Source organism: Equus asinus, chromosome 3 (assembly GCF_041296235.1).
Source record: "Equus asinus isolate D_3611 breed Donkey chromosome 3, EquAss-T2T_v2, whole genome shotgun sequence".
In the NCBI taxonomy this organism is placed as follows: domain Eukaryota; kingdom Metazoa; phylum Chordata; class Mammalia; order Perissodactyla; family Equidae; genus Equus; species Equus asinus.
The window spans coordinates 31636734-31659209 of record NC_091792.1 but is presented as its reverse complement, the minus strand read 5'-3'; the positions used below and the strand labels follow the sequence as shown (position 1 = coordinate 31659209).

The following is a 22476-nucleotide window of genomic DNA, read 5'->3' as shown; positions in this document are numbered from 1 at the left end:
TAGCAATGAAGTCCAATGTCCAAATCTTTGTCTTTATTTTCTCATTAATTATTGCTTAAACACTTCTAAGTCCCACTTTTATATGAGGGAAAACGGGAAGAGTTCCCGTGAGCAGGCCGATTTCTGGATGATTTCAGCGTTCAGGTAGTTCTGTGGCAGACCTTGTACCTTGGTGAGTCACCAGAGTGATGAAGGTTCAGATCACACAAGGTAGGGCTGGGCTGGGAACCAACTTGAAAATGGAAGAAACGACTTGAGAAAAACAACTTCCTTGGTAAGGTCAGACTGCTTTTCCCTCCTATGATTTATAATTCTATCCAACAGCAAACAGAAGAGCAGAAAAGGAAAGGGAAAAGAATAATCAAAACCCAACTGAAATCAGACAGAATGAATGCAGAGGGGGAAGTTTCGGCCCTGAGCTTGAGATCTCTCTCATTTTGGCTCCGGAACTGTAATCCTTTGATTGAAGCTTTGTGCTGTTCTTAAGCAGTCAACTGTTACGAACAAATTTCATGCAGTGTCTATTTTGAAAACCGGGTTGTTTTAGGCAAGTGGTGTCTTAAGGAAATTTGTGATTTAGTTGCAGAAAGGTCGAGTATGATTTGAGAGTACCCAAATTAGAAATGCTTTTTATTCCTTTTCAGGAGCATAAATAAATAAACAGCAATAATGAAAAACCTTCCTTAGAGTATGTAATGAACTGTGGTTAGAGAAGGATTTAAGAATGTGATTACTTTGGCTGTGGTAATTTAGGACAAGTGCTGTGTTTGTGTAAGGGATATGTGTAGCTTTCCCAATGTGTGTATATTTATTTCACTGTTATTCCAGGTATTGGAAATAAGGGAAAATATTTAATGAGAGTAAACTTACTTATTTCAGCATATTCAACTTGTTAATGTATTAGCTAAAATGAAGAGATTTTTCTCATTCATTCTACCCTTTCTCAAGAGAGGATGAACCACTCTGCTTCTTTCAGCTTCATTATCTCCTTTTAAAGGGAGGCTGAAAGGGGGAGATTTGGGCTTAACCCCTCTCCTCACCACCAGGAGGGAACTGCTGGAAGAATGGCCAGTTGTAGTTGGTGATCAGCAACTTCTGCCAGGCCCTCATTTCCTGCCAAGGCTGTCATACCCTGAACACAGTGAGTTGAGTGATGGTTCTGCACGCCCTCAGAGCTGACCTGGGTTGTGATGCTGTATTCAAAGGATGATGTGCTCTTTGATGTAGTTATTCAGGATGCAGCACTTCTGCCAATTTATATATGGAATTGAAACTTAAAACTCTAGCTCCTGTCTGCTCTTAAAATAAACTGAGACCTAGTGAGAATTAAATTACTTACACCAGTGTCTTTTCCATCTAACGTATATATAAATATTTGAATGTACACGATTAGATACCTAATGGGTAAAATGTTGGCATTGGAATGGGTGATCTTGAGGTTGACTAGGCTCTGACAATGGATCAGGTGACTGTTGAAAGCCCTAGAGGCTCTGAACATGGTCCTTACTTCTGTATAAAGCCCAGTGGAAATCACAGATCAAAAGGGAACTTCACTTATTCTTTTACATTTTTTTATGAATTGCTTCTACTTTTGCACATAAGTTTGATTGTGCACTTGGAAATTGATAATTGCAGATTTTGCAGTTCTTTTTTAAAATGTTTTCATTTCATTTAACCTAAAAAAAAAAAAAGTCCACCAATTTCTCCCATCCCCTACCTCTTGCAACCTCCAATCTGTTATCTGTATCTATGAGCTTGTGTTTTTCGTTGTTGTTGTTAAATTAGAGAGAGATCATACGGTGTTTGTCTTTCTCTGACATATTTCACTTAGCTTAATGCCCTCAAAATCCATCCATGTTGTTGCAAATGACAAGATTTCATTCTTTTTATGGCTGAATAATATTCCGTTGTCTATATATCATAATTTCTTTATCCATTCATCCCTTGACGGATGCAGGTTTTTGCCATATCTTGACGATTATAAAGAAGGCCGCAAAGAACATGAGTACATATATCTTTTCGAATTAGTGTTTTCATTTTCAGAATGCTGAATCATATGGTAGTTCTATTTTTAATTTTTTGAAGAACCTCCATACTGTTTTCCATAGCAGTTGCAGCAATATTTGTTCCCACCAACAGTGCACAAAGCTTCCCTTTTCTCCACGTCTTCTCCAGTACTTGTTATTTCTTATCTATTTGATAATAGCCATTCTAACAGGTGTGAGGTGGTATCTCATCATGGTTTTAATTTTCATTTCCCTGATGATTAATGATATTGAGCATCTTTATGTGTACCTGTTGGCCATCTGTATGTCTTCTTTGGAAAAATGTCTATTCAGATCTTCTGCCCATTTTTAAGTTGGATTGTTTGTTTTTTTGCTATTGAGTTGTATGAGTTCTTTATATATTTTTGATCTTAGCCCCTTATCAGATACATGATTAGCAGTTATTTTCTTTCATTCAATAGCTTGCCTTTTCATTTGTTGATGATTTCCTTTGCTATTCAGAAGCTTTTTATTTGGTGTAGTCCCACTTGTTTATTTTTGCTTTTATTGCTTTTGCTTTTGGTGTCAGATTCAAAAAATCATTGCCAAGACCTGTGTCAAGCTGCTTACTGCCTGTGTTTTCTTCTAGGAATTTTATGGTTTCAGGTCTTATGCTCAAGTCTTTAATCAATTGTGAGTTAATTTTTGTATAGTGTAAGATAGTGGTGAATTTTCATTCTTTTGCATGTGGCTGTCCAGTTTTCCCAACACAATTTATTGAAGAGACTGTCCTTTCCCCATTGTATATTCTTGGCTCCTTTATCATAAATTAATTGACTGTATATGCGTGGATTTATTTCTGGACTCTATTCTTTTCCATTGATCTATGTGTCTTTTTAATGCCAATACCATACTGTTTTAATTACTATGGCGTTGTAACATAGTTTGAAATCAGGGAGCATGATACCTCTAGCTTTGTTTCTCTTTCTCAAGGTTGATTTATCTATTCATGGTCTTTTGTGATTCCAGATAAATTTTAGGATTGTTTATTCTATTTCTATGAAAAATACCATTAGAATTTTGATAGGGATTGCATTGACTCTGTATATTGCTTTGGGTAGTATGGACACTTTAAAAATATTAATTCTTCCAATCCATGAGCATGTAATATTTTTCCGTTTATCTGATTTCTTCATTAATGTCTTGTAGTTTTCATTATACAGATTATACAGGTCACCTCCTTGGTCAAATTTATTCCAGGTATTTTATTCTTTTTGATGCAATTGTAAATGGGATTGTTTTCTTAATTTCTCTTTCTGATAATTTGTTATTAGTGTAAAGAAATGGGACACGTTTTTGCCTATTGATTTTGTGTCCTGAGACTTTACTGAATTTATTAATTCTAGCGGTTTTTTGATGGACTCTTTAGGGTTTTCTATATGTAATATCATGTCATCTGTAGACAATGACAGTTTTACTTCTTCCTTTCCAATTTGGATAGCTTTTATTTCTTTTTCTTGCCTAATTGCTCTGGCTAGGACTTCCAATACTATGTTGGATAAAAGTGGTGAGAGTGAACATCCTTGTCTTTTTCCTGATCTTAGAAGTAAAGCTTTCAGCTTTTCACCATTGAGTATGATGTTAGCTATGGGCTTGTCATATGTGGCCTTTATTATGTTGAGGCATGTTCCCTCTATACTCACTTTGTTGTGAGTTTTTATCATAAATCCACGTTGAATTTTGTTAAATGCTTTTTCTACATCTATTGAGATGATCATATGATTTTTATTCTTCATTTTGTTAAGGTGGAGTATCATGTTGACTGATTTGTGGATGTTGACCTATCCTTGCGTCCCTGGAATAAATCCCATTTATCATGGTATATGATCCTTTTAATGTATTGTTGAATTTGGTTTGCTAATATTTTGTTGAGGATTTTTGCATCTATGTTCATTAGAGATATTGTTCTGTAATTTTCTTTTCTTGTGGCATCCTTGTCTAGTTTTGGTGTCAGGATAATGCTGGCCTCATAATATGTGACTGGAAGAGTTTCCCCCTCTTCTATTTTTTGGAAGAGTTTGAGAAGGATTGTTAGTAATTCTTCTTTGAATGTATGGTAGAATTCACTAGTGAAGCCTTCTGGTCCTGGACTTTTTTGTTTGTTAGGAGGTTTTTGATTACTGATTCAATCTCCTTGCTAGTAATCAGTCTGTTCAGATTTTCTATTTCTTTGTGATTTTTGTCTTGGTAGGTTGAATGTTTCTAGGAATTTATCCAGTTCTTCTAGGTTGCTCAATTTGTTGGCATATAATTGGTTCATAGTAGTCTCTTATGATCCTTTGTATTTCTGTGGCATCAGTTGTGACATCTCCTCTTTCATTTCTGATTTTATTTGACATCTCTCTCCTTTTTTCTTGGTGAGTCTAACTAAAGATCTGTCACTTTTGTTTATCTTTTCAAAGAACCAGCTCTTAGTTTCATTGATCTTTGCTGTGGTCTTTTTAATCTCAATTTTATTTATTTCTGCTCTAATCTTTGTTATTTCCTTTCTTCTACTAACTTTGGCCTTCATTTGTTGTTCTTCTTGTAGTTTCTTGAAGTATAAAATTAGGTTGTTTATTTGAGACTTTTCTTGTTTCTTGAGGTAAGCATTTATCACTGTAAATTGCCCTCCTAGAACTGTTTTTGCTGCATCCCATAAATTTTGGTATGTTACATTTCCATTTTCATTTGTCTCATGGTAGTTTTTGATTTTCATTTTTATTTTTTTCTTTGACCCATTGGTTGTTCAGTAGCATGTTATTTAATCTCCATGTATTTGTGAATTTTCCAGTTTTCTTCATGTAATTAATTTCTAGTTTCATGCCATTGTAGTTGGAAAAGATGCTTGATATGATTTCAGTCCTCTTAATTTTATTAGGAATTGTTTTGTGACCTAAGATATTATCTATCTTGGAAAATGTTCCATGCGCATTTGAGAAGAAGATATATTCTGTTGCTTTTGAATGGAATGCTCTGTAAATATCTGTTGAGTCCATCTGGTCTAATGTGTCGTTTAAAACCAATGTTTCTTTATTGATTTCTTCCTGGATGATCTATCCATTGATATAAATGGGGTATTAAAGTCCCCTACTATTATTGTATTGATGTCTGTTTTTTCCTTTAGGTTTGTTAATATTTCCTTATGTATTTAGGTGCTCCTATGTTGGATGTATAAAAATCATATCCCCTTGTTGTATTGACCCCTTTATCATTACGTAACACCCTTCTTTGTCTCTTATTACAGCCTTTGTTTTAAAATCTGTCTTGTCTGATATAAATATAGCTACTCCAGGTTTCTTTTGGTTTCCATTTGCATGCAATATCTTTTTCCATTACTTCCTTTTCAGTCTGTGTGTGTCTTTACATCTAAAGTGTGTCTCTTATAGGCAGCATATAGATGGGTCTTGTTTTTTCATCCATTCAGCAACTCTATATCTTTTGATTGGAGAATTAAGTCTATAATTATTGATAGGTATGTGTTTATTGTCAGTTTTTAAATTCTCTTCTAGCTGTTTTGGAGTTCCTCTCTGTTCTTTTCTTCTTTTCTTGCTCTCTTGCTTTGTGGTTTGATGACTTTCTTTAGTGGTATGCTTATATTCCTTTCTAGTTATTTTTTGTGTATTTATTATAGGTTTTTGCTTTATGGTTACCAGGAGGCTTACATAACAACTTTTACCTATAACATTCTATTTTAAGTTGATAACAGGTTAAGTTTTATCTCATTCTAAAGCTCAACATTTTTACTCTTCTACTCCCCATGTTTTATGAGGTTCTTTTTAATTTCTTTGAGGGTCTCAATATACACAGAACTTCCTATAGGCCATAGAAACTTTTGAACTTAGATGAGTTGAGTTTAAATACTGGTTCTCCCTATTACTGATATTATAACATTGCACAAGTTATATGTTCTTTTGAAACTCAACTTATTAATGGGAAATGCAATCATTGCTACATGCTATATCTTTTTCCCAGACTGCAGACTGATGTTTCCTGCTGCCTGCTGGACATTCTCTTTAGGATGTCCTGATAATGCTTCAAGTATCTGTTCAAAATAGAACTTCCTTGCCTCTCCTTCCATTGACCCACCTCTGCCGTAGACAGACAACTACTCAGGCTAATAAATAGGGACCTATCTTTTACTCCTTCTCTAGCCCCATCATATTCAATGAGTGCGAAAATTGTTTTGATTCTTCTTCATATTATTTTTTGGCTTACTCTCCTCTTCCCCATTTCTATGATCATTATCCTAGTTGAGATTATTATGACTATTTGCCTGAAATAATGTAACAGATCCTCGACAGTCATTGATGCCTTGCACAGCTTTTTTTTTCATTCCGTTCATTTTGTATCTTACCCTCTCCTGCCGGTTTCACCTCCTTGGGGCACAGCTCTCATTCTGTAATTTTTCTTCCTAAAAATCTTTAAATGGATTTATTTGTGAATGAAGGCCAAACTGAAAGTGAATCTAATACATGACTGCACCCCAGTGTGTCTAATACTAGGTCGACTGGGTTCTGACAATCAATACATTTTCTCTGATGTTTCCTCATATTTAAATTCAGGTTTTGAATTTTTGGCAAAGATACCAAAAAGTGAGGTTGTGACCTTCTCAATATATCATATCAGAAGGCATTTGATGTTGATTTGTTCCATTACCGAAAATGGTAACTTTGATCACTGCGTGAAGGTGATATCTGCCTAGTTTCTCCACTGCAAAGTTACTCTATTTCTTTGTACTTAATAAGGATCTTACAGGGAAATAATTTGAGCATATTTAAGTATTTAGTTATTTATCACATCATTACCACTATTTTTAGCATCCATTGACAATTCTTGCCTGAAACAATTATTATTGTGGTGTTTGCCAAATGAAGATTTTCTTTTTTTTTTTTTTTTATTTGAGGAAGATTAGCCCTGAGCTAACATCTGCCGCTAATCCTCCTCTTTTTGCTGAGGAAGGCTGGCTCTGAGCTAACATCCGTGCCCATCTTCCTCTACTTTATATGTGGGATGCCTACCACAGCATGTCTTGCCAAGCAGTGCCATGTCCGCAAAGCCCCATGATTTTTAGTTCAATCATTCCTTAATCTACAGATACTAGTTGGAAATCTACAGTAAGAAAAGTTTACCCTTCTTTCTTTATTTATTCACCCATTCATTTGTTCATTCATTATTTATATCACTATGGAATTCTTGTTTTATTCAATGGGTTATTATCTATCACAATCATTATTTATTGTGTTGTTCACTTTTCTAAGATTTAGCCTTTGGAAGTCCCTTTCCAGTTGGCTCCTGTATCTTTTTAGAATGTGCCCGCTATTTTTTAAAGCACTTCCATATTTTCTGACATCACAAGATATTTCAGGCTCATCTTCTACTTTCTCTGCCCTAGTCCTGCAGTCAGCTGTTTCTCCAAGGACTCAGAGTCCTTAGAGCATGGTATTTAGAAACCAAGATTTTGACACTAGATGGGCTCATTTGTACCTGGGTATCACAATACCTGACCTTGAAAATTGTCAAGCTCGTGAAAAACAAGACTGAGGACCTATTTCATATTAAAAGAGATTAAGGAAAGATGACAACTAAATGCAAAGTGTGACTTTGGATTGGATCCTTGGCCAAAAAGAACATTAGTGGGACAATTGGAGAAATTTGAATGAGTTCTATAGATTAAATAATATTGTACATTTTATTATAATCTTATATGTATTTATCTTCCTGTCATGGTCAAATCAAAATAACATGACCATCCACATTATAATTGATTTTGAAAAGAAATTTTCATATCTGTGTAGTTGAAGAAACTGATCTAAGTTAGGGGCAAGATAATTCAGAAAAGAAGTAAAATTGTACTTGGCATTCTAACTATACCATTTAGGATTTTTGAACGGAATTATTAATTATACCCCAAATTATCTAATTAATCTCCTTTTGATGAACATTTATGTTGTTTCCATGACAATATATAAGACTGTATTAAACATATTTGTACATATATTTTCAAACGTTTGAAAATCTCCTTGGGATATGTGTCTTTAAGTAAGGTTGGTTAAATAATTTATGGTACAGCCATAAGCAATGTGAAGTCATCAAAAATTATGATATAGATCAACATTTGGCAAACTATAGCCTATTGACTAGCTCATCCTTGCCTGTTCATTTACATATTGTTTAAGGCTGCTTGCAATGCTACAGTGCAAGGACAGAACTGAGTAGCTGCAACAGGAACCATATGGCTCACAAAGCCTAAAATATTTAGTATCTGGCCCTTTATAGAAAAGGTTTCTCAACACTGATAAAGATTATTAATATGCATGATAACAATATTGTAGAGTGAAAAAGACATTTTTAGTATATATATTATTATATGCATATATATATATTAAATCAAAGATTCTATTCATTTAAAATTATATATGGACAGAGAGGCTCTACAAGGTTGTTCACCGAAGTGCATAAGTAGTTACAAGTCTTTTTACATTCCTATTTATAATTTTCTGCATACATTACATTTTCTTCAAAGGGTTGTATAAATTTTGTTTTCACATTTTTACTTCAAGGTAACTACTTGAACCACTCAGTCTTCTGCACCCCAAACTCTAGAGAGATGAGGCTGGCAATGGTCACAGGAGACTTTGAATGACATGTTTTAATTGTTAAGTAGGGTGACCATATGTCGCAGTTTGCCTGGAACAGTGCTGGTTTGTGGCTACTGGGACTATAACGTCACCATAGCCATGTTTTTCTCTTTAATTCTCTGGTAGTTTGTCCCAGCTTCCTTAGCTGCTATTTATCTTTTACGTGTCCTTTAAGTGTTGACGTGCCTCTGGGTTCTGTCATTGGCCTTCTCCCTTTTCACGCTATTGACTCTCCTGGGAACTCCCCCCAACACTCATAGTTGGTTTACAGCTGTATACTGGTGACTCCTAAATCTGTGCCTCTAACTCCAAAAGCAGTGCTTTCTGGACATTTTTAAGATATCTCAAGTCTAATTGAATCTGGGTGCCATCCTTGACACTTTCCTCTCCTCCACCTCTATTCCTGCAATCAACAAAAATCTCTGGCAATTTAACTTCCTAAATAGTTCACACATTGGTTCTCATATTTATTACCACTGCTCAAATCCAGATTTTCTCATTCTTACCTCTTTCACTGAGTGCTTTCAATTTACCTACCAGACCAACCGGAAAAATCAGTCTTAAATGTCAATCTGAAAATAATACAGAGAATGCCCAAGCCGCTCTCTTTCTGAAATCACTTCAGGACACCTCTCCTTGCCTAGTGATGTTTTTCAAAGTATGGTCCATAAACACGCTGCATCAGGCCCTCCTGAGTTACATATTAAAAATGCAAAATTAAAAAATTTGAAGCCCCAAATCAGGACTCCATCCCTAGTTCCTGCATAAGAATTTATGGGTGATAGAGCCCTAGAAACTTCTACTCTCAACACCACCACTAGAGGATTTCATGTGCCCTAATGTTTGAGAACTACTAGCCTAAGCCTGTATCAATATACTTCCATCCAAGCTGTTTATGAGAACATTCAAAGCCTCCCATGATCTGGTTCTTACTAACTTCTCTAGTCTCATTTCTTGCCATTCTCTGACTAAAACTTCATATTCTACTAATATAAATTCCTGCACTTCCCTGTTTATATCTTGCTATTTCACTTCTGTATACTTTACCACTCCCTCTGATTGAAATGCCTCTCCCACCTTACTTCACCTGGCCCACTCATAAATATATTTCTAGTCCTCCCTCAGGTATCGTCTTATCCCTCAGGTATCGCAAGCCTTCCTGGCATTCTCAGGATGGGCTGTGCACCAGGGAAGTCTGTCTCCCCAATGCACTAATACGCAGCTTTGTCAGCATGCCTGGCACATAGTTAGTATTCAATAAAGGTTTAGCAAATTGAGTTAATCATAGACTAATATGAACCATCTTAGAATATATGGATTCTATCCATTATGTTTTGTTGTGTAACAAATCACCAGAAAACTTTGTGGCTTAAAATAACAGCTGCTTATTTAGCTCATAATTCTGTGGGTTGGCAATTTGTTCTGAGATCAGCTGGGTGTTTTTCTGCTGGTATAACTGGGGTTACTCATACGTTTGTGATCAGTGGCTGGTCTGCTGGGTGGCTTTGCTTCTGGGACTGGCTGATTGTTGGCTGGAGAAATGGTAATAGCTTCACAGTGATTCTCTCATCATGTAGAAGGCTAGACTGGCCAGGCTTGGGGCTTGTTCAAATGGAGGTAGCTAGCAGGTTCTGAGAGAGAGAAAGAGAGAGAGGGAGAAGCGAGTGGGAGGAAAAACTACTAGTTCTTTTGAGGCTCATTTTCCGAGCTGGCGCAATATAATTTCTGCCACTTTCTAGTAGCCAAAGCAAGTTACAACGCCAGCCCCAAATCTAGGATGGGCAAATAGACTCCACTTCTTGATTGGAGGCACTACAAAGTAATGTGGCTGTTTTTGCAATCTACTTCATGGGTCTAATGTACATGAATTGATAATTTTCATTTACAGTGTAACTGTAAACTAGATTCTAATTTTCCATCACGATCACTGCTCTTGCCTTAGAAACACCCGTATTTTATTTTATCTTCAAACCATTCCATTGCCAAATGTTGCTGTTTTCTTTCCAGCTCTGTCACCTAATTCCTCGTCAATTTCTGGAGTACCTTTTGCATCTATTCATGAGAAATATAAATAAGTATGTACCGTTTAGTTAATTACTTGGATTGTGTAGGTCCTAAAATGAAGCCAACATTCCCAGTCACAGCAAACTACAGACACTAAATGTGAGAATGGACATGCGCCAATAAGAAAACATACCATTCTTATATCTTTGAATTTTACCCTTCATTTTCAGCTTCACTGCTATAAAGAATTGTCATATCCAACTTTCATTCTGCATTACCAGTTGACCTATTTTCTGTTTTGAAAGCAATATTCGTCTTTCTGCCCAGTAGAGGGGCTCTTTACTACTAAAAACAGCTTTCTCTAAAGGGCAGAGCCGTCTAAGGTCAAGTCCATTGGCCTCTTTACTGGTAAGGTGAGAGATGCTCTGACTTAGAGGTGGTGCTCTGAACCCTAGTATTCATTATTACAGTCTGCTCCTTCCTATCCTGATTTCCATGGTTAGTCTGGGAACTTTAACCTCATTGGTATTTAATTTCATTTTCTCACCAGACCTTGGAAGAAAATCTAGCAATATCTAAGATTTATAAATAACGTGAGAAGAGAGAATGGCGTGGAAATTATTGAGTAGGCTTTTGAGTTTTCTACCCTAGGGATTTATTTATTTATTTATTTTTTGCCTTATTGCCTCTCTAATTTTCCTTCTCATGGATTCTGAATTAAATTCTCAGCAATCCTTAATTTTTTTCTGTAACACAAAAATGGATTTTGTGCAAGCACTTGGAAACCGGACAATTCTGTTTCCAAAAAGCAGCACAATTTCTTTCTTATTTTCAAGGGCAACTTGGTCACCAGTACTTCCCTGCTCCTGGCCTCGTTGAAGCTTAGCCTCCAAGACTGTCATTCATTGAGGGGAAAAGGTCTTAGAATTCACCGTGTGACCTAGGATATGTGGGCTGTAAGTGTGTGTTGCAAAACTTACTGCATAAAGCTGCTCCTTTTGATGCAGTCTGGCTCATGGCGAGATGGGATTTAGCTGCTTGTAATGAGAATTTGATGTGACTGGAAATTGGACAGAAGCATCTTTTTATGGAAGGTGCCGAGCCTGCTAACAATCATTCAGTGGCAGAAGTTATTGTTTTTCACATTACTCTCCAACTATAAAGTCTTTCAGAGCCTCATAAGAAAAATCTCTATTCCCGTTCAAGCAACAAAAAACTTGGTAACTTCTTTACATCCACGTAAAGCAAAATAATGTAGCAACATCTACTTACTCTCCTCTTTAAAGATCTGTCTCAGTTTTTCTCTATGTTAAAGCTCTTCTTTTCCTCTTTCTAGGTCAAAACTGTCCTCTGATGAAATCTCATCTTCCCTCTTGTTTTTCCCCTGTGAGAATCTTAAAGAATGAAAGACAAGAGAAAAAAAGAAAACAAATCTAGACCTGATGCCGGAGACGTGAAATGTACATAGAAACTTTTGGGGGAAAAAACTGTTTTTTAGACTTTAGATAGACTCTTTCTTATGATGTATGCATAAATAAACATTCAGGGGCCAGCCCACTGGCACAGTGGTTAAGTTCTCACATTCCTCTTCGGCGGCCCGGGGTTCACTGGTTTGGATCCTGGGTGCGGACACGGCACTGCTTGTCAAGCCATGCTGTGGCAGGCATACAACATATAAAGTAGAGGAAGATGGACAAAGTTGTTAGCTCAGGGCCAGGCTTCCTCAGCAAAAAGTGGAGGATTGGCGGCAGATGTTAGCTCAGGGCTAATCTTCCTAAAAAAAATAAATAATTTCAGTCTTTACGTATTTTTAGAAGAAGATAAGTACCTAAAAATTTCAACTCAGATATTTGAATTAAAGTTAGGAGACAAATATTGTATTTCTTGCTCCATTCACAAATCAACTTTAGAAACTTTGAACAAGTCATATAATCTTTCTCCTTCAGTTTTTCCATTTATAAAATGGGTGTTTATTCAAGTGAAATAGTTTTCTGAATTGATTTGCTTTGGAAGTATATTTTCATATCACTTCAAGTCTCTTTTTTAAGCAATGGTATATTTTGCCCTACTAGAGAATATATCTAGAAAAATCAGTGAGTAGAGAATTTTTTAATTTTAATTTTTTGGTCTTCCAGCAGATCTGATAAAAAAAAATATTGTAAACTCTAATCTCCTGAAAATTTGTAAGTTATGTCATTAGTGTTTTAGCTCTAACATGTAGATTCTGTTACATTTAAGTGTGGTCTTACTGAATATTTTTCTCAGGAAGGTATAATGGTTTGACAACTATTGCCTATAGAAAAACAGGTGATATTAAAAGGGTCACTTCAGTTTTCACCAAAATGACAGTTAAGGTTTATCAACCTGTGTGAGATGGATTTTTTAAAAGCCATACTAGCATTTATGAGCTTTCAGGATTAAGAAGTAATATCTTAAATAGGGCTGGTTGCCTTGTGCCTGTGCACCCTCCCTGCTGTGTAAGAGAGACCAGGTGGAGCTTGTCATTCTCGTGGGGGCCTAGGTGTGCTTAGAAGGGACACGTGGCTGTGGCAGAGGAGGCTTCCTGAAGATGTTTTCAAACAATAGGCCTCTAGTGTTGAGGACTAGATCTTGCCAAAACACTTCACTTCTGTGGTCATCTCCATAAACAAAACATTACTTGATAAACCCCATTTTGGAAATTAGAGGAGAAATATTTGTTTATTTGTATATCGCGCTGCTCCTCTCATATGCTGTCACTAGATGTCAGGAGGCTCTGGAGACTCCCTCCCTGCACACCCCTCCGACGGCTCCAGGCAAGTTGGATGGATGGGATTCCAGCCACCCTAGTCCTGTTGTAGGCTTCCAAAGCACACGGACACCATGTCCCTGAGTTAAACGTAAATAAATAACTCAAAACACTTTCAACACATAATACGAGGAAGAAGAGCAAGCAATAATAAAGGGTAATTCAACGGCTTTCTTTTCTCCTTTTTTTTTTTTTTTAAAGATTTTATTTTTTCCCCTTTTTCTCCCCAAAGCCCCCTGGTACATAGTTGTATATTCTTTGTTGTGGGTCCTTCTAGTTGTGGCATGTGGGACGCTGCCTCAGCGTGGTCTGATGAGCAGTGCCATGTCCGCGCCCAGGATTCGAACCAACGAAACACTGGGCCGCCTGCAGCGGAGCGCGCGAACCTAACCACTCGGTCACGGGGCCAGCCCCTTTTCTCCTTATTTTTAATGTATGCTTGGCAAAATGTTCAATTTATGCACAGAGAGTTTAAAATATTTTAATGCCAGCTCTAGGTAAACTTGTACCATAATTAATGTATGGATTGAGTTAACATGGGTTTGTCTGTGAAGGGCTGTGGTTACGAGTTAAAATATGTGCAGAAGCGCAGGTGGTACTCTAGAATTAAATCACAATATTGATGAAGCTGATGCGTATGATTCCACTATTTACAAGCCTGCTGCTGTCTTGAGATGGTTGCTTTTAATAAGACATCCCTGCTATTTTATACTTTTGCATATTATATGCGATTACTCATAAAAATGAGAGGTAAATGCTCCACTTTAATCTTGGTTCATTGAATACAAGGTAGACGTTAAAAACTAACATTAAAAACAAATTCTCCTGAAGCCTCAAAAATCAAACAAACAAAAACAGAACAGTGAAACAAAATTGTAGCAACATAATCCTCTTTAATACCTTAGGTTCTCTCAGCTTTTAACACTTGCACTATCATTTCCTTACTCTATTAGTCCATATTCATTCATTTTTATCACACTGTATTGCAAACACTTTGCTTATTGTCAACTGAATATGAGAAACATTGTCACAACTGTAAGTACCTTAGCCCTTTAGCTAACAGAACAATTGCAAGAATTTGAGAGCCACATCGATTGGGATCATTGTCCACCAGACGTTACTAGCATTCCCAATCTCCAGTTCTCCTCTCCTTGGAGCCATGTGGAGAAGAGGGGTTTCTCAGCCTCCTTGCAGATGGGTGGGACCCTATGTCCACCTCTAGTTAAAGAGCTGTGAGAGGAAGTGAATGTATTAGTTCTAGGCTGAGCCCATGGAAACCCCCTTGTGATCCTACAGTCTCTCTTCTCCTGCCAGGAAATCAAGGAGACTTGCTCTTGATGAAGAAGCTTCAAGAAGAGATTTCCTTCAGCCCAGGTCCCTCGTTCTTACATAAAGCAAATTCTCCCCTACCTACCAACACCCACTGAATATATACCAAGGAAAAGAAAGAAACCTATGTTATGTTAATCCACTGGGGTTTCCAGGTAAATTTGTTAATAGCAACACAGCACAGCCTACCCTGAATAATTCCTATGGAATGTAGATTTTCCTCACCTTCAGGCTTCATATTGAGGCATGTTAGTAACAACTATTTCTAAAAGGGGCCTTCTTTCCTCTTTAACTTTTAGCTTCCATCTTTCTTCTTTCCTTATTTTCTGCTTCCCAAATCAAATCATGGTTGGTGTTTTATTTGGGCCTGGATGATGATATTTGGAAGATAATGAGAATATAAGGAAGGGAGAGTAATACAAAGAAAGTCTCAGACAGAAGAATGATGCCATGATTAGAGCCTGTGAGCCCGTCCAGAGGTTTGAGATGACAGGTCGGGTATAGAATCAGAATGAAAGACTAGGACCAGTGTTTTCAGATTGAAAAGGGCAAATATGGTTGCCCTGTTTGATACCAGGGATGTGAGTCAAGTGCCCGCCAGGGAAGTGGAGCCTTGGATGCAGAGGAATTGGGCAGTGGGGTCAAACTCAGCCCATGAGCAACTGTGCTTCAGATGCAGAGGTTAAAAACAGAATTAACTTTGCCACTGAGCTGCTTGTTTGGACATTCTTGTGGTTCTGGGGGCAGGACCAGAACCTAGAATGGGAAATGGGGGACTGAGCCCACGGATGAGACCAGAAGCTCTGCAAGAACAGACATTAGAGACCATTGTCCTGGGGGACCAGACTATTTCTGATGGACCTATTTTGGGGCTCTCAATTCCATTTTATATTTTATGTTCAATACAATTTGTCTCAATTCCATCTTATATTTCATCACAAGTATTTCCTATTCTTCCCTCTATAATCTATTCTGCTATTTATCAGAGACCTGTAATGATGCCCCACATTTTCAGGGTTGATGTTTACCATGACCACACCTTTCACGGGTTTTGTGATGTTGTGTGGAACAGTAAGAAGGACCCCTGGAGCATGTGTCTGCAATCCTGAGTGTGTACCAGATTCTGCCACTGACAGCTGCCCGTGTGACCATCCACAGGTCACGTGACTTCCCTGGCCTCAGTTTCTTCCTCCGTGGAGGCCATGCGTCTGTGTGTTTGTGGGAGGTGGGGCGTGGCGGACTCTGTGAACCGCAAGGCCTTTGTGTCTCTTCCGTGCCCTGAAGTAATTCTCGGCGGTGAGTCTGACTTTCACAGAAATTCCCTTTCTGGGAATGAAGGGAGCTTTACACCATCCTCCTCTTCGCCTCTTATCTGTGTTGATCTTAATGTCTGAACCTAATTTTAGCTCCAACTTTTATCCAGTCTTTATTTTCTCCTCTCCACAATTCTCTCCCCAGATTTCCTGTCTGCAGCCCAACCCTGGCAAACTGCCAGCCTTCCTCCAGCTGTGTCAGCCGTTGTGGGTATTTATGAGGATGCTCGCCCTTGCACCACCAAACCTCTCCAGGCAGCCTCTTTGAAAGTGTCTCTGAGGCTGAGCAGCCGTGTGAAAAGCTGACTTGGGGTGTGATTTTGGAGGCTGGCTGCTGGCCCCCGGTGGTCACAGCAGGGCTGTTTTAAGGAGCAGCTTTGTGCTGTATCAGTTTTGATGCATCAGAAAAGGAGAAGAAAGAGCCCCTTTCAGCCCTCTGACTTCTATTCTCTTGCCTGAATATATGAGAAGATAGTGCAGGTTCCCCAGGTATCAGCTTGGGTGATCAAAACTGCCATCGACACTTCCCCCCGCAATTTGTACACCTCTTTAGGCCCTTATTCTTTCTGCTGTAACTGCAAAGCTCATCTTTCTGACTCAAGGTGGAAATAAAACTGTCGTGGGTGATATAAAACATTTTCCCCAAATAAACCTTCAGCAGGCAATCTCCACATGCATATCCTGCCCTCTTGTCAAAGTTAACTTATCCAAGACTGAACAGTGGTCTTTCTCCCTGTGACCCAGATGCCTCTCCTTCCCAAGTGACCCTGTTTTGGTCAGCGGTACCATCTTTCTTCCTAGTCTCCAAGTCTTAGATTCTTCCTTACTACTTCTTTCCTCTTTATCTCTTATACCTGGTCAGACATTAGTTCTTTCACTTTTTTCCCAAACTGTCTCTAATATTTGCCCTTTTTTCTATTTCAGCTACATAACCCTAATCTACATCCTCATTTAAACAACTGTTGCTACTTTTCTCCACTTATATACAAATTGAACTCCTGTCTGGAGTCAGGGACCCCAGCAATGACCTTCCTTAGTAACAGAGGGGTGATGCATGTGATGGTGCCCCTGGTCAGTTGGTGGCAGTGAGAACAGAGCCTGCCTGGGCCAGAGAAGTTTCTTGGTCTTGCTGGTATGGAAAGAGGAGACTCAGATGGGTTAGGAACTGCACCTTTGACCACGGGTGGTTTCATGGACAAAGCCTTCCTTTAGCTGGCCGAGCTCCTGGGTTCTGATTGCGGCTGTGGCATTTAGCTTGTAAGACAATGAAGCTCTGAGCCTGTTTCTTTACCTACCAATTGAACATTCAAATTAATTCCATCTCTACAGTGCTTTGTCTCTACGGGTCACTCACAGCTAAGAACTCTCCTTTCTCGCTGAATGGGAAAAAAATAAAGAAATGAGCTTTTTGCCAGTAGGCAGAAACATAGGAATGCTTTTTTATTATTTTCGACCAGCCTCAGGGTCCTCACCCTTTTAAAGTTGGCTCTGGAGACTATATAAATCAACTGTAAAATGCCCATTTACAACTATTTAGTGTCTAACAAATTCATGAAATAGACTGCATTGTAACCAGGTTTTTCATATTCTCTCCCCTTAACATCTCCCAGGTTTGCCCCACCTCTCCACCCGGCAAGCTGCTCTTTACAGATATGGTTACTGGCTCTCACCTGGGCTGCTGAGCTAGCTTTCTAACTATGATAGCTTTGCTGTAGTTTGTCAACCTCAAATTTGCCCTTCACGGTGTGCCAGAGTGCCCCATAAAAGTCCAAGTGGCTGACTTCTGGTGGCTCAAGGAACTTCTGTAGGCTCCATGTCCGATCCTCTCTCCCAATAGGTGTCTTTTGGCTTAATATGGTTGGTAGCCATCCTGCAGCGTAATATTTGGATTCTTCATGGCTTTTATTTTTAATCTTGCCCAACTAGGTTTGTTGAATTCTTCTTAGCTCCATGCGGTGCTGCCTGCAGACAGTCTTTGACACCCCGACACCCTGACTAGATGTTCAGGATGCCAGCATGGATGCGGCTGATATCAGGAGGGTGCATAGGAATTCCTAGGCAAAGAGGTTGGGACAGAGCTTTCCAGGCAGAGGGAACAGCATCTGCTGAGGCTCAGTGGCAGAGGAAAAAATAGTATGTTTCAGGCATCATTTTCAAACACCTTTTGACTGTGATACTTGGTTACAAATAGGTTTTCATCATGATGCAGTACACATATAATTAAAAAAAAATATTCTAACAAATAACGCTCTGATGTGTTTCTCTTCTCGCGTTTCATTAAAATAAAATGCTAATCTTGGCCAACCAAATTGTTTTCACACCACACTAAAATCCATTAGTGAGGTTGAAAATACTAAAATGCTGATTTAATGTCCAGACTGAGTGGTGCCCAGGGTGTGAAGGGTAGTTTGATGCAAGATGAAGCTGGAAAGGAAGGCAAAATCAAATCCCACAGTGCCTTGTCTAATGGTTAGTCTTGTCTGTCATTAGCCTAAAAGCCACAGAAAACCACGGAAGGGTTAAATTGTGGGTACTTGGGGAGCGTGACATGAGCAGATTTGCATAATATTCTTGCTGCAAACTGATTTGAGGGGGTCAAGTATGGGTGAAGGTGGTCAAAAGTTACAAACTTCCAATTACAAAATATGTAAGTTCTAGGGACGTAATGTACAGAATGGTGACTATAGTTGATAATACTGTCTTGTATTTTTGAAAGTTGCTAAGGGAGTGGATCTTAAAAGTTCTTATCACAAAGAAAAAAGAATTGTACCTATGTGAGGTGATGGGTGTTAATTAACTAAGCTTATTTTGGTGATCATTTCACAGTATGTACATATATCAAATCATTACATTGTACACCTGGAACTAACATAATATTATCTGTCAATTATATCTTAATTAAAAAAATTCATAAAATAGTGGATGTGGGAGACCAGTTAGAGGTGTCTTTTACTATTCCAGGTGAGAAATGATAGCTATTGGACTAGGAGGTGGTGGAGGAGATGGAGAAGGGGACACTAGGAAGCTATTGAATGGATAGAATTTGCAGGACTCACTGATAGTGGATGTGGAGTTTAAGGGAGCACAAGAGGTCAAGGATGACTCTGGGTTTCTAGCCAGTGGAATTAGGCTGATGGTGCACCCATTCCTTGAGAAGGGAAGACTTGAAGAAAATCAGGTGGAGGGTGTGTCTTGGTGTGTTCTTTTTCAGAAGCAGACCCCAAGACAGATTTTAGGGTCAGTGGTTTATTTTGGAGTTAATCCCAGGAAACACCAATGGGGAAGTGAAGAAGTGAGACGGAGAAGGGAAAGTAGGTGATAAGAGGTGTACTTTTTGAGGAATTTACTACTGTGGAATACAAGAGCTTATGCCTTTTGGGGAACTCTAGAAGCCAGCATGGAACATAGGCCTCAGAGTTACCCTACCCACAGAGAAAGGGTACTGGGGTATTTATGGCCCAAGTCCTCTCCTGCCAGTCATTAATTGGCTAGTGGGCAGCACTTCCTTAGCACTCTGGCTTGCCATGTGGGGCAGGCAGAGTGGATTCCAATGGCCAGGGGAAACCTTCAGACAAGAGATGCAAATGTTCGAAGTTGGGAGTTGGGGGTATGATCTGAAATGATAAAGCCAAGAGGATATGGACAGGCACAAACAGCAGCCTCTGCTACAAGGTGTTTTGTGGAAAGGGAAGATGGAAGTAGCAATCTTGCACGTAGTTGTAGATCTGCTGCATTTGCTCTTACTTTCAGACATACAAATAGAGATATCAAGTTGGATATATGAGTCTAGACTTCAGAAGAGAGTGGAGACCTGGAGTCATCTAAGTAGAGGTGATAATTAAAGAACTGATTGATATTGTCTATTCAAAGAAACTACAGAGTGAGAAAACAGAAGAGACTCTGACTCAACCCTGAGGAATCCCAGCATTTCGTGGCCAGAAAGGGGAGAAGGATACTGAAAGGAAAACTGAGAGGAAGGCTAGAAAAATAGAACAGAGACCAGGAGAGTTCATGCCTTGAAAACCAGGAGAAGATAATACTCAGAGAAGGAGAGGTCTGCAGCATCCAGCATCCAGTACTGCTTAGAGGACCAAAAATGTCCATTACATCTTGCATCATGGAGATTATTGGTCTCCATAGCAAAAGCTATTTCGGTGGAGCAATGGAGACAGGAGATTGAGAGTGCATAATGGTTATAACTGTAGGCTATAGAGCAGGACTGCCTGTGTTTAAACCCCTGTCATGCTAATTATTAGCTGTGTGACCTTAGGCAAGTAACTTTCCCTCCCTGAGTCTTAGTTTTCTTATCTCTAAAATAGAGATAACAATTGTCTGTACCTCATGAATTACTATGATATTAAGAATTAAATGATAAAATACTTAAAACAGTACCTGACAGATGGTAAACATGAAACAAACGGTAGCAATTGTTAGTTTTATTCTTTATATTCTATTTATTTCTCTGAGAATCAATGTCGTTTCCTTCTCTACTTCTCTTTAGTCCTTGGTATTACACTTTCCAAGATCCCTAGTTTTTGGTAATATGCAAAGCATACCAAAGGCTCAAAAGTCTACTGTAGGGGTCTAGTTTCTCTGACACTGTGCTCTGATAAGTGGTGCAAGGTTCCAGTAAGTACTTTCTTTTTTCTTTCAAAAAGACTCTGAGTTTAAAGGAATTCTATATATGATGAGGTTCATTTATTTGATCAATGTTAAGGTTTTCTGTTGTTTGTTATTTCATGAGGGAATTTAGCTGACTGCTCCAAGTATGGACCCCAGACCAGCACCCTCAGCAGCATCTGGGAACTGATTAGAAATGCGAAATCTTGGGTTCTACCCCAGACCTACTAATCAGAATCTGCATTTTAACAAAATTTCTAGGTGGTTCACATACACATTAAAATTTAAGCAGCATGCTCTTGAGAGCGCATATAATATTACATGTGCTTGGTTTTCTGCCACCAGCGTTTGATCTCAAAGAGCTTCCTTACCCAAATTCTGTGAGTGATTTCTGAGCACTTTCCCCAACTCTCCTGTGACTTTGTGGTAGAAATCCCATAACCTAATTGGTTGCTGCTGAGTTATTGCCACTCCTCTGAAATAGGCACCCCAGGGTTTGGCCGTCTTATGCTCCTGGTTCTAAACCATGGCAGGGATTTAAATAAGGGGCTCAAACTGTTGATTGCACCAGAGTTCAGATGAACCTGAACAGGACTTAAAACTCCAGCATCAGCTAGGGTATCCCTTCCTGCGAGAGTAGATAAAATTGGCTCAGATCACTATTCCATGCCTTGGGAATGTCGTCTACCTTCTTGCTGTCCACCTTTTTGAAGTTGGCTGCATGTAACTGACATTCTCTTGGCCATGTGTCACTCTGAGCTTCTGCTTCCACTGAGTTGTTTCTTTTGCGGGTCAGGGTGCCAATCTTTGCATGCTGCCACACTTCCACTCTGTGCCCACACAGGCGCAGAGCTCAACACTTTCCTCAGCTTCCAGAAAAACAAGCGGAAACATCTCATACAAGACCTTTGTGTGTAGGACAAATTCTACCAGGTTTGAGGAGATGGAAAGACTTAAATGCGAACAATTTAATGGGAGAATGTTAGCTAATCCTTATCTTAAAATGCCTCCTGGACATTTTTACAACTTGGGATCCAGCTTCCTTCCACCCTTTCCTCTCTCCTCCCTCTCACTTCTATGCAGTCTCAGAAAGGAAAGCACAAAAGGAAAATGCCTCACTAATTTTTTTTTTCTCACTAATTCTTTCCATTTTTTAGTGCACTATAATTTAGTATTTCGGCTCCTTTTGTAACTCAGACTCTACTGAAGCTGTGAAAAGACTGCTTGCCATGCCATGTGACCTTCTATGGAGTAAATGTCTTCAGAAACACATGGACTGAGCACAGGGGACAGGGGCTTGTCCAAGGAAATTGGATGTTGTTGCCAATGAAAGGATGTGTGCTTGCTGGGTGGCCATAAAGCAACAAATGTCCACCTGTGGGAAGAGTAGCCTCTTTCCTTTGTGTTTCTGAATCTTTATCGTTCCTTGGTTAGAACACTTGCTAGTTTGTGTTGTGACTTCCTCATTGGTTACGTATATATGTGGCACACTACTCAGTGATTTATATACATTGACTCTTTCATACTCATAACACTATTGGCAACATAAGTAGTAGTATTGTCATTTTACACTTGAAGAGACTGGGCTTATGGAATGTAAGTGTTTCAGCCATAGTGAAACAGTCAGGGAAGTGCCCATGTAATGTCTTTACCTCTCTGTCTCTTCAACCAGACTGTGGGCTTTTGTGAAAGCAAGAACCACATTGTCTTAATATGTGGCTTTGAAGCGCTTCGTCCTCTGGCATGTTGTAGAGCCT

The 22476-nt window shown here is 38.8% G+C and overlaps 1 protein-coding gene across 17 annotated transcripts in view; it reads left to right on the top strand.

The window, feature by feature from the left end:
- INPP4B (inositol polyphosphate-4-phosphatase type II B) overlaps window positions 1-22476 on the top strand; it is a 794515-nt gene that overhangs the window by 262334 nt on the left and 509705 nt on the right. Inside the window, exon 1 of one of the 17 annotated variants that reach the window (XM_070504817.1) lies at window positions 175-274. The exons of the other annotated variants lie outside the window; for them this stretch is intronic. The gene's annotated coding sequence lies outside the window, so the exon portion shown is untranslated. Of the gene's footprint in view, window positions 1-174; window positions 275-22476 lie in introns of those variants that run through there. 17 annotated transcript variants of the gene reach the window in all.